At 41.7% G+C, this 16,455-nt stretch overlaps 1 protein-coding gene across 1 annotated transcript in view; it reads right to left on the reverse strand.

Annotated features, from left to right (window-relative positions):
- The window catches only part of LOC148524761 (uncharacterized), a 106,336-nt gene that overhangs the window by 43,673 nt on the left and 46,208 nt on the right, over positions 1 to 16,455 (reverse strand). The gene's annotated exons all lie outside the window — the stretch shown is intronic.

Raw genomic sequence — 16,455 nt, forward strand, 5'->3', positions numbered from 1 at the left:
CTTGCCTTCTTCTTCTGTCCCCTGAGGCAATATACCTAAGGTTAAGCAGAAGGATACAACCAGTTTGCCCTTCCCAAACCATGTCCCAGAGCTAGTAAATAAATAGCAAAATACATCAGACACAGTCACCCGCCTCCATGCTACCCCAGTGAGGAGACGATGGGCCACAATCTCTAGTAGTCCATGTTTGTAATATGACGCAACAGTGGCTATAATGTAATGTTACCACATGGAATGCAACGTAACTTAGACATGATATTGTGTAACAGTTACACTGAGCAGGAGCCAATCAGCTGCTGGGAAGCCGCATCACGTGACACAAACAGTGCAGTCTCTGTGTGACTGCCCTCAGTTTTAGTAAATACAGGCCTTGTCAGACTGGGGCATGCAGTGGTAGTGGCCCATGTTTAAGTGTGGCTATCCATCACAGAGGCTTGGTTAACCATTGCGCAGTGCATGGTCTGGACCCCTTAGTACATATTTATATAGTAAATATTGATAGTGCATGCATGATAATGTACTCATATTTATAATAGCAATGCACAGTAGTAAAAATACAATAGTCCTGGGAATGCAGTCCAATGTAACATATGTGATCCTGGGCGGGATATACTAAGGAGTTTTATGAGTTCTGGCCGCATTCCCCATGGTATCTGGAGAGACGGCCAACAGTCAATAGATCGACAGTAAATAGGTGGACACCAGATGGTCGACAGGCAAAAGGTCAGCATAGTAAATAGGTTGACAGTGACAAAAGGTCGACTGACAAATGTTCAATAGTGCAGAAGGTCGACAGGGTTAAAAGGTTGACAGGTTCAAATGGTCAATACAAAAATGGTCTGCACACAATTGGTAGACACATGTTTTCATGGTTTTCAACATTTTTAAGGTTAGGGGTTAGGGTTAGGTTGAGGGTTAATGGTTAGGCACTTGGGGAAGAGCTAGGTTTAGGCAATAGTGGGAGGGTTAGGGTTAGGCACCAGGGGGAGGGTTAGGAGAGGGTTAGGCACCAGAGGGAGGGTTAAGATTAGGGTTAAATCACAAAACAAATGTGTTGACAATTTGCAATTTGACAATTTGTCAGGCGATCTTTTGTCACTGTCAACTTTTTGACCATGTTGGCCTATTGCTTGTCGACCATCTAGTGTCGACCTATTGATCAGCAATCTATTATACCACACCTATTCTCCATATGTACCAAGCTGTAGGATGCAATACTGTCCAGAGCTTGGACCCATTAGGCGTTGCCTACTAGAAGCCTATTAGCTTCTCTTTTTATTGTTCACTGAGAGGGATCCAATCGGAGTGGAGGTGAGGTACAGTGTGTGAAAGAGGCCATTACTGCTTGGCCAGAGCTTAATTTACCTTAGTCTTTGAGCCGTTATGCACTGGGGCTAATCATTTAAACTACCCTAAGTATTTAATGCTCAGGTGTAATTTTGTTCCCTAGGTTAGGACAGGTGCACTACTAGGTATGTTCCCTGGAAGATGTGCTACTGCCCATAGAAATATAACATTTGGGGGAAATAAATAAACTACAGACCCATCTAGTCTAAAAAATGTTTGTCTTAATATTTACTGTCTGTCTTAACAATAGCCTGTTTGTCCCATGTTTTCTAGAATTACTTTAGTGACTGCGCCCCCACCACAACTGCTGAAATTGGGTACTAGGATTGGCTGTAATTTAAGGGGCACCAGTTAAAATCTGGCTAAGACCAGCCAATCTGCTAACGCTAGCACTAATAACTAAAAAAGCTGCTACCAGTGATAGTTTATGCTAGTCTGGGCTAATGACATTACAGCAGGGGTCACCATGTCATACAGAAAACCAGATCTAAAGTGTTCAAAAAGTTATTAAAAGCACTAAGGTTCATCCTACACCTCTGGTGAGGAGTATGTAGTTTCATATCAATATCACAATGTCAACAGTTAATATGCCAACATGGATAAAATGTCAACATTTATGAATGCTGTCATGATGAATGTCTACATTATGGATGCCGACATGCCGGCAATATAATATACCAATCCCCCGGTGAGCTGGGTGTGGTGGAAAAAGCTAAATCAGCGTAAATCTTCAAGTGTCACATCCTCTGACAGCCATGGGTATACTGGGACTTGTAGATACAGGTTAATTGTCTTCTGTAAAATGAACCTTAGCATGTCTACAATATATGATCCCTATTGTGTCACAGACCTATGTGACTGATTATATATTCTCTGTAAAGCACTGCATAATATGTAGGTACTGTATAAAAATACTGTTAATAAGTAAAACAAATAAATAACTACATCAAACCCTGAGTGTTGAAATAAAAACACCAAAATGCTGCTGTAAAAGATATTTACTTAGAATAAAATGTGGATTTTGGAATTGTGTGTGACAGACATAAGGCTGAAGGAAAAGAAAATTCCATGTGAGGAAAAATGAATCTCATTCAGGCTACAGACCTGGAAGATTTACTAAGGATCTGGATACTACTACTTGCTGCACTGTTCTATCAAATGGTTCAACATCAACATGATAATGTGTGATAAATGCACTGTGAGTAATACAGGTTGCTTTTTGCAGCTCTCTCTGCTGAAGCACTTACATTCTCTGACCTCAAAGTAGAAGTAGGTCTCATGGTTGTGCCTCTAACAGGGGCCACTTATTTGCTGCAATGTATGCTTCTTGATCGCTTGTTACAGCCATCTGGCTATCATCATCTTGGAGGCGGCCAAACCTTTCCTTGGGCAGGAAAAACATATGAATAGCCTCTGTTAGAAATATTTTGACATCTTGCGAATGCAGACTTTTTTCCTTTTCAGTTTTTGGACAGAGGCATAAGGTAAGCAACATCGCCTCTTGAGAACAGTAGGACAGGGAGGATACGTCTGCTGAAAATTGAGGAGGAAGACAAAGAACTACTTTACCAAAAAAAGGATTCATTCACCCGTTCTTAATGCATGTGAGCGCTACACCAGTTTGTAGTGAAGAATTGTTCTGTGCGTGACCAGAACATGGACATACAGATATGACTATACAGATTTGCTCTTATGCAAGCCTGGGCCTGGAGAGGGGGTATGTGGTGGAGGATGCAAACATATGGGGAGCACAGAGGTCGGAAACATGATTTTAATGTGATGGTTTCCACAGGTTGAACTGTAGTTCTAGGTGTATATGTTTAATATTGTATTTAAGTTCAGGAAATGTTTCTCTTACTCTAGGAGTAATAGTTTTAAAGGCCTTCACACATACAGTACCTCCTGATTACTGTAGGTTCCCTCCTAGTGGGTAAACTATACTGGTCCCCAGTGTGACAACCTGAAATGAAATAGTACTGGGTTTGATTTCTGATTTTACGCCTAGTGGTGTAGCCAAAGGGTGCAGGGGGAGCGACCCTTGATGTAAAACTGTATGCACCACAGGCTGCCCGGCCAGCTCACTGCATTCAGGGGTAAAGTTCCTGCCCTGCACAATGGATCGAATGTGTGGCGCTGCTGTCTGTCTAGGCCCCGCCAATGTTTTTACTGTGTGGAGGGCCTTGAGATGTTATCACCTATCATCACCGAAGGAGGAGAAGATGCAAAGAGGAGCATGCAGTAGACAAACAAGAAGGTACAGTAAGTTGGAGAATCTCGGGGATTGAATTGGCTCTGGAGGTGAAACAGGGAGCACCAGGCTAGAGGTGATGCCGGAGGCACAAGGCTGGAGGTGACAAAAGAGGCTGGAGATGGCACAGGGGGCACAAGTCTGAGGTAACACAAGGCTGGAGTGACACAAAGGGTACGAGGCAGGAGTGACAGGACGCACAAGGCTGGATTGACACAGGGAACATGAGGCTGGAGTGACACAAGTCATAAGGCTGGGGTGACACAGTGGTCATGAGGCTAGAGAGACACAGGGGCCTCAAACCTAGAGAGATTCAGGAGGATGGATGGGACACGGGTCAGAAAACTGGAGGTGACACAGGGCACAAAGCTAGAGACACATGGTGCACGAGGCTGGTTGAATCTCTGTTGCATGGTGATGTACAGTATGGTTATATTCCTATGCAACATCTTCCGGACCATCTGATCTACTACATGTATAGTGAATACCGACTGAAGATACTGTCTGCCCAGGGAAAACCAATTTCTTTAGAGGTTCCCCATGGCAGAGAAACCACCATATAGGTAAGATGTATTTTTACTTAGTGCATACAAAAAGTAATGTGTTTAGATTTTTTTTTTAGGGTGGACTTTTTTGCCCTGAACTCTTCTTGGTCTAGAACTGGTCCTGCCATGCAGGAATTCACTCTTGGGGCTTGTGCTTAGCTGAGCTGCAGCTTTTGCTTTTGATTGGTCAAGGTGCAGAGCAGAAGACACCAATTGACTGGTGGCTGTGTGAGGGTGGCAGCAGGTTATGGTTTAGTTATGACATCTGTGTGAAAGGCCCTCAGCATCTGCAGTGGTCAGGGGAGCCTGGAGCAAATCCTACAATGACGAATCATTGGGGCACTTATATTTCCATTTTTGGTCAAAAGTTGGTGAGGCCATCAGCGGTAGCTTTTTTGGTCCCTCCAGAAGATATACCACTAAAAGTACAATTATCCCAAGGAAACAATGGAGATTGTGTGTCAAAAATTTTGATGCAGAATATATATCTCTGGCATTAATTCTTATTTTCTACGACCATAAAAGTCTGCAAGGGAGGATGCAAGAAAAGTGCAGTCTTAATCTTCTAAAGCAAGAAGAGATATAGAAGCTGGATATGTACCTCTTGTTATCTATTTGATATCAAGTACTGCCAAAAAAGAGGATAAGGTCTTCAGCAAGTATTTGTGGAACCTAAAAGTGTTTCCAGCAAATGAGACAAAATTGGATATTATACAGGAGCAATGGATGGCACCAGAGAAAAAGTAGCATTCTTCCGTAAATGTAAAAGTTTGACAAAGAAGATAAAAAATATTTGTGTAATACTTTGATAGTGGATAATTTGGAGCTTTGTTTATCTAAAAGTTTGACAATTCCTGTAGATTGGTCATTCTTTAAGGAAGCTGTCGTGAGTGGAGTGGAGTGCCCTGGTCCTTGTGGACCTGTTGTCTCAAATTGTCAATTGAAAAATAAGGGGTGAAATTAAAATATTACATGAAAACTTTTTTATTGTTTTCTTCTCACTAATAAAAAGTCTGCAGAAAATTCCCTCTGTATTTTCTACAGTGGAATCCTTGTCACAAATAGCCAAAGTGAGAGGAGTGCATGTAGATAGTAACTGGGAAATGCATATGTAGGATCAGAGCCCAGGCTTTAAATGGTGCCCTTTAAGGAATCCTTTTGCCCTACGGTTAAATAAGCTAAAGGAAAGCTTTTCAGCAGTCTTGGGTTCCAATTTTAATTAAAAAGAGAATTAAGAAAAGGAACCTTTATTCCCACACTAAGGAAATTTCAAGTAGATGAACAGGTCCATCTGGCTCCAAGCACTAATATGAAAAAAAACAAGAAAAGTCAAAAGTTCTTGCTTCAAAGTTTTCACTTCAGATGGTTGGGTTCTTCAAATCAGACAACAAAAAAAAACTTAAATTGAGGAGTTTATGTCATAAGTAATTAAAGAAGTTTCTCAAGAACAATAAGGTAAAGTGACATTTCAACACCACCCAGCCCCCTCGTTATCCGCTGCTCTCCCCCTGCCACCCTCTCTGCTGCTCTAGCTCACAACTCCCACTCCATACCGTCCCCCACCCCTTTCTCGTATACTTACCCCATTCAAGCAGCCTGGCAGGTCCTCTTCTCTAGCTTAGTATGTCCCATCTCCCTCGCAATGGGAGCATTTGGACGGGGGGCTCGTTCCCTGGTTCCAACTGCGCATCAGTGTTGGAAACAGGACAGACCTTACAGAATTATAATATAGATTCAACATGGAATTAGTCAAAACTACCAGATGTGTTATCAGCAAAGGAATTACAGCCTTAATTCTTAGGGATGGATATTTTCATAGCTTTTAACTATATGATATATAAAAGATATATCAGGGTAGCAGACAAAAGCCGATATGTCATAAAACCACCAGATTTTGTCCTGGCCTTTTGGTCTACATAGTCTCCCCCTTAATATTTAATTAAGCATAAGGACAGCAATTAAGTGAAGAAGACTGTACAATTATTTAATTATTTGGACAATTGCTTTTAAAGACAAAAGAAGGAGTTTCAAATGACAAGCAGCTAACTCACTGCAAAGCCTAACTTGACTATTAAACATAGACTTCTGTTTAAAAGAGTCTATGACAGTTTGTCTGGTAGACTGTGATGCATGGCTTGAAAATCTTGGTCACAAGTGTCATGGCTTTGCATCACAGCAAATGTGACGCGATAGGTTGGAGAGTGTCATGATCCATTGCAGTACCACTCTCCTACCAGTGGTGCTGCTCTTCCTTGTGGTGCAGTACCACTCTCCTACCAGTGGTGCTGCTCTTCCTTGTGGTGCAGTACCACTCTCCTACCAGTGGTGCTGCTCTTCCTTGTGGTGCAGTACCACTCTCCTACCAGTGATGCTTGTCCAAGATATTTCAGATTTTTTAGTCCTATGGCCTTCTGTGATCCTGCAGCCTGGGATAATTGCCTAATTTAGAAGCTGTGTACCTCACCTGTCTCTCACAGATTTATACCTGCCTCACAGTGCTTTCCTGGCCAGATCATCGTGTCAGGACCTGCATGTCAGATTTTCCAAGTCTGATGCTTAGTCTGTCCTCTGGCTCCAGGCTTCAGTCATTACCTGTTCCTGTATTTCTGCAAGCACTCTGAATCATACTACTCCCTGCTTTTCTGCAGGTATTCAGCATTTACTACAGTCTCTGCATCATAGCAAGTATTCATCATTCATTACAGCTGTCCTCCTGTACACTTGCAACGGCAGCCATGGGGAGGGGGGCGACAAACCTCCCCGGCCAGAGGGACCCTCCAACACAGAGAGCACAGATGATAGTTGTTCAGTGTGTATGAAGAACCATCATCTGCAGATATACAGTATCTGCAAATCACTCGATCTGCAAATATATCTGTTTAGTTTGTACCCAGCATTACTCCAAAACAAGATACAGATCTGATCCAAATATACTTAGACAATTGGACAGTAGTCACTTATATGAACAATGATGGCGGGACAATATATCACACTCTATGTGGTTGAAGGGGAGATGTAGCATACCTTCAAGAGCGATAAAGTGGACAAGTTGCCCATAGCAACCAATCCGCTTCTAACTATCATTTACCTAGCACGTTTATAAGATGAAAGTTAGAAGCTGATTGGTTGCTATGTCTTGTCTGTACACATACTGTAAGTACAATACTACTGTATATTGGACAAGTGGTTTACATAACTGGGAATGTGGAAATCATTCCTTAAACTTATATACAGTAGAGGCAAAACTTGAATCCATCTATCCAGATTGCAGCACAGGCACCAGAAGTACAGAGCAATGCTGCTTTTCTTTAGTGCATTGTTATACTATAAAAACAGGATGCAAGAGTTTCATATTTCTCTATGTCATTGACAGACCCGGGAAAGGCGTCTGCACCGATGAATTGACATTAATCAGAGAAACTGTCAGCACCAGAAGGAATACCTCCTGGGGACTGTACATCACTGTGATGGTTGGTATAGATCAGATAACAGAAAAAGGTAGCTGCACAGGAGAACCTTTACACCAATGTAGGAGAGCAAACACGACATCGTATGTGATCTGAGAACCTATTATCAAATAAAACCAGATGGGAACTTTGATATATTGATTTCAGATAGAGAGATATCATACCAATAACTAGTCTCCTCTATAGAATGTAGCCAATGTGTCTGGCATAAAGGGAATTTTCCGGGGGGCGTGGCTTGACTGTCAGTGGAGGCAGTCGAGTTCTCCTCAAGCTCCGGACCTCTATAGCTCCAGCGAGCCCCGCAGCCTTTATTGTGTCTAAAAGAGCCCAGCACCTGCTCTCCCCCATACCCCTGCTTCTTGTACAGCCTAAGCGGATAGGGTCCGCGGAATCGGGGCATGCTAGGCGCGCTCGCAGATTGCGGCCCACCTGCTTCCTCAGGGACTGGAGTCTGGAGACCAGCCGCAGCGGACCTCTGGCGGTGTCTGGTCGGCGCATCCCTGTCTATGGGCGCCTGACGGAGCGCTCTCCGCTCCCCACAGGCCACCTCTCTAGACCACCAACCCTTGCCTCCTTGCTGCTGTCAGGTCCTGTGCTCCTGATCTTGGTGACGGCTCTGGACAGACTCCTCATCCTCCGGTGGCCATATTGGATTTTTTTTTTCTTTTCTGTCCTCAGTAAATCTCAGCCTGGCTGCCAGTTTTACAGTGCCTTCTCAAACGGAGATACTCTGGAGAGTGATAGAGGGGTGGTGAGTCCCTGAAGGGAGACTATATAATTTTACTATATAATATAATCCAGTTTTGCCTCCCCCTCTGCCCCCCTTTGCATCTGCATTGGTGCTGACATTGTGGTCTTGAGACCTATTGGCCTTATCTCAGTACCTGGAACCCTGCATAACTAAGAGCATATGCCCCTTTTCACATACCTCACAGGGTTAATATTTCTCATTTATTTTTGTCTGCTTCCTCCTGAAAGTTTTCACTCTGGTACTTGTATTTGCTATTTCTTATACACCGGCCCCCTCTTGTGGTACTTAGTGATTACTACATTAAGCTTTGAAAGTGGCACTGGCTATTATATATTCATTTTTTTTATTTTATTTTTTTATTTTTTCTTGTCTCTAACAATCCCCCTGGAGCGCACGAGCTAGAGATGTACGCCTATTATTACCACTCAGCCTGCCTGGATCAATATTGTAGAACCCTGTGTCTTATTTTTCATACGGTACTTTTTTGTTGTTTTTTTTTGTTTGTTTCATTATGTCGCAAAGAAGCAAAAAATCTCCACCGTCCACTGCAAATTTTTTCTGATCTAAATCTAAGGGCTCTCAGAGTTCTTCATTGCTTCCAGAATCCCTGTCCTCTCCATGTTCGTCTGATGCTGGTATTGATCCCCAGATTCAAGCGGTTATGACGGGTTTGTTGGAGGGAGTTCAATCTGCATTCAAACAAGAACTATCTAATGCCATAACAGAGTTTAAGTCAGAACTGACGTCTCTCGGCAACAGAACAGATGCTCTGGAGTCCAAATCGGATGACTTAAGCCGTTCCCAACAACGCCTTGATACAGAATTCTCTAGACTTCATGACGAGATGGAGACACTCAAAGAAAGACAAGAAGACCAAGAGAATCGTTCTCGCCGTAATAACTTACGTATCCGTAACATAGTAGAATCAGTCCTTGGTTCTTCTTTAGCATCGTTTCTAAAATACTTTTTTCAACACATGGTGCCAACCCTTGCTGATGAAGATTGTTTATGTGACAGAGCCCATAGGGCGCTTCGTCTGAAGCCCTCTCCTACTCAACCACCTAGGGACATCATTGTTCGTTTTCATTACTTCCGTTCAAAGGAACGGATCTTGTCAGCTATCTGAGACTCTCCAGTGATTCCCTTCCAAGATATGAAGCTGCACGTTTTTCAGGACCTGGCCCCTTCCACTATTCAAAAACGGCTAGACCTTCAGCCGGTCACTAAGATTCTACGACAGTATCAAATTCGTTATTGCTGGGGATTCCCCTTTATGCTTCAGGTCTCAGCAAATAACTCTAAGCATAATGTTAAGACCCTTACTCAAGGTCAAGAATTACTAGCCAAGCTTAATCTCCTCCCGACGCCAACCTCTGCTCCGGTAACTGCTACACTTTCTCCCAAACCACAACGCTCTCATCCTCCGTTACCAGAGTGGACAAGGGTATCCCGACACCATTCTGAGAACTCTAATCCCACTTGTACTGTGAGGTTAAACTACAGTTGTTGAATTTCTCTATGATAGTGTTTAATTCCCTTGCACTGTAATTTTCTTATATTACTTGGGAGGAACAGTCCTCTCTTTGGTTCTTTGCGAACATATGTTATTATTTCTATGTATATTCAGATTTATATGTTGTTGTTGTTTTTTTTCTTGTTCCCCTGCCCTCTTGTCCTTACCTATCTCTCCCCTTTTTCCCTTCCCTGTTTTTCCCATTTATTTTATATTTATTTATTCTTTTTTTAATATTTACACAGGTTTATGATCCCTGTACTACAGGGATTTTTGTTCGATTTGGATATTGCCGATCTTATATGTAAGGGTCCAGCCCTGACTCTATTAGACAGTTCTTCCGCTACCCCCATGCTCCCTTTTATACTCTTGATAAATGTTATGTTGATTTATTTTATTGCGGTCCTTATTTGGGACCCAATTTACCAGGGTTTTTACCCAAATGGGTTTTCTGTTTCTTTTTCTTTCTGTTTCTTTTTTCTGTGGCTCTCCTATGTTTCCCCCCCCCCCACATTTCTTTCCTTTCTGTTCCCAAGGGTGGCTATACTTGGGTCAAATTTTTGACTCATTATATCTGTGTGTTATGCATATAGCATTTCTTTATATATTTTTCCATGTCTTTTAAATTGCTATCTATTAATGTGAAGGAGGGAGAAGGCCGATATTGCATTCATACAAGAGACGCATTTTACGGGCCTGCATTCCCAGCTTCGAGGTAGGTGGTTCGCCCAGACCTCCTTTGCTTCAACGAATTGTAAAAAACGTGGGGTAGCCATTTTAATTCAGCGTAATGTCCCTTTTGTCCATATTAAAACTGTGATAGACCCAGAGGGTCGATTCCTTATAGTGATCGGGACCATCCGTACTGAGATTTTCACCTTGGTGTCAGTGTACGGTCCTAATCAAGACCAGCCCCAATTCTTTGATTCTCTGTTCCGGCATATTAGCAGGGAGGCACAGGGCCATATTATTATGAGTGGAGATTTTAAATCCATTATTGATCCTCTGTTGGATAGATCTAACCCACCTGCAAACTCCTCCGGGATGTCTCTTCCTAGAGCTTTTCGTACTCTCCTGGCTTCCCTTAAACATTATGGCCTTTGTGATTCCTGGCGTCTTAAACATCCCCATGCCAAGGACTATACCCATTTTTCAGTCCCACATCAACATTATTCCAGGATAGATATGATCCATATTTCCTCCTCTATTACCTCTATGGTTACAGAAGCCGGTATTTCCCCATTTACATGGACAGACCATGCAGGTGTCTATATTCTTTTAGAAATACATCGTTCCCCTCGTAGAAAGTGTAATTGGCGCCTTGATGACTCCCTTTTACAACATCCCTCCGCTCTTCTAGAAATAAAATTGGCGATGACCCGCTATTTTGAGGAGAATACCTCCCCTGATATTTCCTCTAGTATCCTCTGGGAAGCCCATAAGGCTACTATACGGGGTTTCCTCATTTAAAAAACTTCAGCGGTTAGTAAAGTGGCTGCGCAGGAAATTCATTCCCTTGAGTCACAAATCTCAGTGCTATTGATCCAATATAAGACATCTTTCTAGTGCCTCCGTGCTAGCCCAAACTGAGATACTACGAGGTCAGCTTAATGCCTTCTGTCTCGCCGCGCTTATCTTGCAAAAACTTCGTCAACGCTTTTATGATAAAGCTGACAAAATTGATTCCTTATTAGCTAATGAATTGCGTCGCAGACAAGCATTAGGTGCGATAGACAAATTACACTCTAAGTCTTCTGGTTCTCTTATGATCCTGAAGTTATGGCTAAGGAATTTCAGACCTTTTATAGTTCCCTTTATAATTTATCAGATTCTCTTCTTCCCACTTCTGCTGGAGCCAAGGGGGTACGTTCATATTTGTCCTCTACCCCCCTACCTAGTCTCTCAGAATCCCAATTATCTCTTCTCAATGACCATATTTCAGATGTAGAGACAATAGCTGCTATTAGATTGATGCGTTCCTCTGCCGCCCCATGCCCCGATGGGTTTACAGCCCGACACTACAAGTTGTTTGCAAAGGAACTTGCCCCACATCTCACATCTTTATTTAATGATATCTTGGAAGGCGCTTCTTTTGCCCCTGACACGGTTGATATTGTGGTGATCCCTAAACCTGATCGTGATCCTACTCACTGTATTAACTATAGACAGATTTCATTATTAAACGTCGACCTGAAAATTTATGCTAAAATCTTAGCGACTCGGTTAGCTCCTTTGCTTTCTTATTTGATACATCCAGATCAGGTCGGGTTTATACCTGGACGTCAGGCATCGGATAACACTAGACAGGCCATTTATCTAATACATTCTATTCATAAAAGGAAAACTCCTACCCTGATTTTAGCTCTAGACGCCCAGAAGGCCTTTGACCGCATTTCCTGGCCCTTTATATTTGCTGTTTTAGACAAAATGGGCTTCTCAGGCAAATTTTTAGATGGCGTTGTGGCACTCTACCGTTCCCCCACTGTGCGGGTCTCGGTCAATGGTGTTTACTCCTCTAGTTTTGGGATCACTAACGGTACTCGGCAGGGTTGTCCCCTCTCTCCTTTAATATTTGCTCTCATTATGGAAGCCCTGGCGGCAAGGATCCGTTGTAATAGAGCTATTTCAGGAATATCCACAGGCCCATCTGAATATAAAATTGCATTATATGCCGACGATGTTTTAGTTTCTCTCACTGACCCGGCCCAATCCCTACATTCACTTTTAGAGGAAATAAATTCATATTCTCAATACTCGGGTTATAAAATTAATGTTACCAAGACTGAAGTTCTCGATTTCTATATCCCAGCTACCATAAAACAATCCCTAGAGGCCATGCTCCCCTGTACCTGGCATAAAAAAAAGATCAAATATCTCAGCGTTTTCTTAACTCATCACTATCATCAGCTGTTTCAGGCAAACTTTCCTCGCCTGCTAGATAGTATTAAGTCTGATTTGTATGACTGGTCCAATTATTTTATTTCTTGGATAGGTAGAATACATTCGGTTAAGATGAACGTTCTCCCTCGGCTCTTGTATTTATTTCAGACCCTTCCGATTTATATTCCTCCCTACGTGTTCAAATTCCTTCAGTATGAAACTTCATATTTCATATGGAACCGGAAATGCCCGCGGATCAGACTAAAGCTGCTTCAGCGTCCTCCCAGGGGAGGAGGTTTGGGTATCCCTGATTTTAAAAAATATTATTATGCTGCGCAGCTCTCTCACTGTGCTCAGTGGTGTAACTTTAATGCAAGGAATGTCTGGGTTGCTATCGAAGCCGAGGAGGTGGGACTGACCACTATATCTTCCCTTCTATGATATCTAGGATTCATCGCCCCTGGATGGTATCTTCTCACCCTGTAATTTCTCATTCTTTAGCAATCTGGGATTTACTCAATAGACGTTTTAAGTTGGCTCCAGGCCCGTCCCCTTTGATTCCGTTATTTCACAATCCCATTTTCCCTCCACGTTTATGCAAATCATCCTATACTGCCTGGCTATCGGGTAATATATATTATGTAAACGATATCACTATTGATACTAATTTTCCTCAATTCTCTGAAATCCAGGAAAAAGTATCAATCCCATCCAAAGAATTTTTTCGGTTAGACCAGTGTTGGCTAACGTTGACACTCCAGCTGTTGTGGAACTATATATCCCAGCATGCCCTGCCACAGTTTTAGCATGCCCTAATTGCAAAACTGTAGCAGTGCATGCTGGGTTATGTAGTTCCATAACAGCTGGAGTGTCAAGGTTAGCCAACACTGGGTTAGACACTTCCACTACAAAATTAGTTTGATTTTGATTTGCAGACCTTTGACTACTTTTGAGTCTATATGTTGGAGACGACCCTCCACTAGGGGTCTTATTTCTACTATTTACTCCCTGTTAGGGGAAGAAGTGAGTCCCAATTGGGAATCTCATGAATTGGCATGGGAACGGGATTTGGGACATTCTATAGATGCTGAGGATTGGACGGAGATTTGGGACAACGCTGCCGACAGTTCTATTTGCGCCAAAATTATGGAAAACACTTACAAATTAATATATCAATGGTATTATGTGCCATCTCGGCTCCAAGTAATGTTCCCCGACGCTTCGGATAGATGCTGGAGGGGTTGTAATAGCGTGGGCACTTTTTTGCATATCTGGTGGACTTGTCCCAAATTAGCCAGTATATGGCAGGAGGTTGTCGTTCTCCTCTCGCGCCTCTTTGAGACCACAATTCCCTCCGATCCTCAGCATTTTCTATTTCCCTTAAATCTGCCCACCTTATCACGATATCAGAATAAGTTAATCCGACATATAGTATCTGCTATGACCTGCCAAATAGCAGCGGATTGGAAAAACCCTAATCCTTCTCCTATGCAGGCAATATTATCACGTATCTGGTATGTCTACAAGATGGAATACATGATCGCGTTATTACGCAATACATAGAAATCTTTTGATAAAACATGGTCCCCTTGGCTGACATATCAAAACATATTCTCGTCATACAACATTTATTTTTTAATTTTTTCTATTATTATATTTAGATTGAAAGAATGTTTTTTTTTCACTTAGAGCTGATCCATCCTTTATTGCCCTTATTTTCCCTTGTTTTTCTTCTGGTTTATGCTTTTCTTTTTTTCTTTTTTACTTTTAGACGGTTTGCCACACCGTTGCCGCAAATTATTTTTCTTGCTTCTATATTTTTTTTTCTTTACTATACTGAGAAAATGAATAACTATATTATTGTTTTGAGAGACTACAGTTTTTAAATTAACAGTATATTATGTGTTGTAATTTATCCTTGAATGTTTGACTGTACTATTGTATTGTGATTTGCTCAATAAAAAGAGTTTATAAAAAAAAAAAAAAAAAAAAGGGAATTTTCCAAGACTGGTGTTTTTATTTGAAAAATGTTGTGGTCATGTCTTCTAGACAATAGGTAGATCTGGAGCTCTTTCAGTTATTCTGAGGATAGTAACAAGAGTAATAGTTGTCTACATAGTGCAATGAAAAGTATTCAAACAGTGCCAATAATCAAATGCAATGTCCTAGGAAGAGTACAGAATGAATTAATTTATTAGAATATCTTTAATATGCTTATAATGATGGCGGCATGCCATAATACCTGTATACACGTTATTAATATGTCATAACTTGTTAATAAAAAATACATTATGTATATGATTGTATTTTTGTTGTGTTGTTTAGTTTATTAATAGTTGTTGAATCAGTATGAGTCTCTTTTACAGTTAGGCAAAAACCCAGCTAAAAGGTGCAATTTTTATACCTTGTCAAAACCATGTTGTGCATATGTTGGCAAATTTAAAATGGGCTGAAAGATTTAGGGTTCAGAAAGGGTGCGTCTTCTTCTTAGCGCAACTGTTGTAAACCATGGTGTAATAGAAGCTATCCAGTCTTTGGAAGCAGGGAAAATCCTGTGTGTACATTTGGCACACAAACAAGGATGCCCTAGTATTTTGGAATAATTTTGGGTTGGGATGTATGGTATTTGCTTCCTGCATTTCCCAGTTACCTCTATTTGTTCTGACTTTTATACATTCACCAAGTTTTAGCTATTTTACTATGTATGCCATTTATAGAATACCATAGTTTTCATTCTTTATTTGTCCTCCATGCTTTGTCTGTCTCTTATTTATTTATTACCAGTTATTTATATAGCGCACACATATTTCGCAGCTCTTTACAGAGAATATTTGACCATTCACATCAGTTCCTGCCCCAGTAGAGCTTACAATCTATATTCCCTACCACATGCTCTCACACACACATACTGTATACAGGAGGGTTAATTTTGTTGGGAGCCAATTAGCCTACCAGTATATTTTTGGAGTGTGGGAGGAAACCGTAGTACCCGAAGGAAACCCACACAAACACAGGGAAAATATACAAACTCCACAGAGTTAGGGCCGTGGTGGGAATCGAACCCACAACCTCAGTGCTGTGACGCTATTTGCTTTCCCTTTGTTTGCTACTTGCTTACTTTGTATGTGTACATTGTGTACTGCTTGGGGTATATTTACTAGGGCAGCACAGACGGTGTAATGATTAGCGTTACTGCCTCACAGCACTGAGGTCGTGGGTTCAATACCCACCACGGCCCTAACTGTGCAGAGTTTGTATATTCTCCCTGTGCTTGCGTGGGTTTCCTCCGGGTACTCCGGTTTCCTCCCACACTCCAAAAATATACTGGTAGGTTAATTGGCTCCCAGCAAAAATTACCCCTAGTGTGTATGTGTGTGCGCATGTGATAGGGAATATAGATTGTAAGCTCCACTGGGGCAGGGACTGATGTGAATGGCCAGATATTCTCTGTAAAGCGCTGCGGAATATGTGTGCGCTATATAAATAACTGGTAATAAATAAAGTGAGAGTTTTTAGTAGTGGAGATGTTGCCCATAGCAACCTATCAGATTCTACTTAACATTTAACTAGCACATTCTAGAAGATAATAGCTACAATCTGATTGGTTGCTATGGACAACAGCTCCACTTCTAAAAACTCTCACATTAGTAAATTCAACCCCTTGTGTCCTATACCAGGATTGTATGTGATCATTACACACACTT

The sequence above is a fragment of the Taudactylus pleione genome, unplaced genomic scaffold (genome assembly GCF_031769625.1).
Source record: "Taudactylus pleione unplaced genomic scaffold, aTauple2 ptg000116l, whole genome shotgun sequence".
NCBI classification, from domain to species: Eukaryota; Metazoa; Chordata; class Amphibia; order Anura; family Myobatrachidae; genus Taudactylus; species Taudactylus pleione.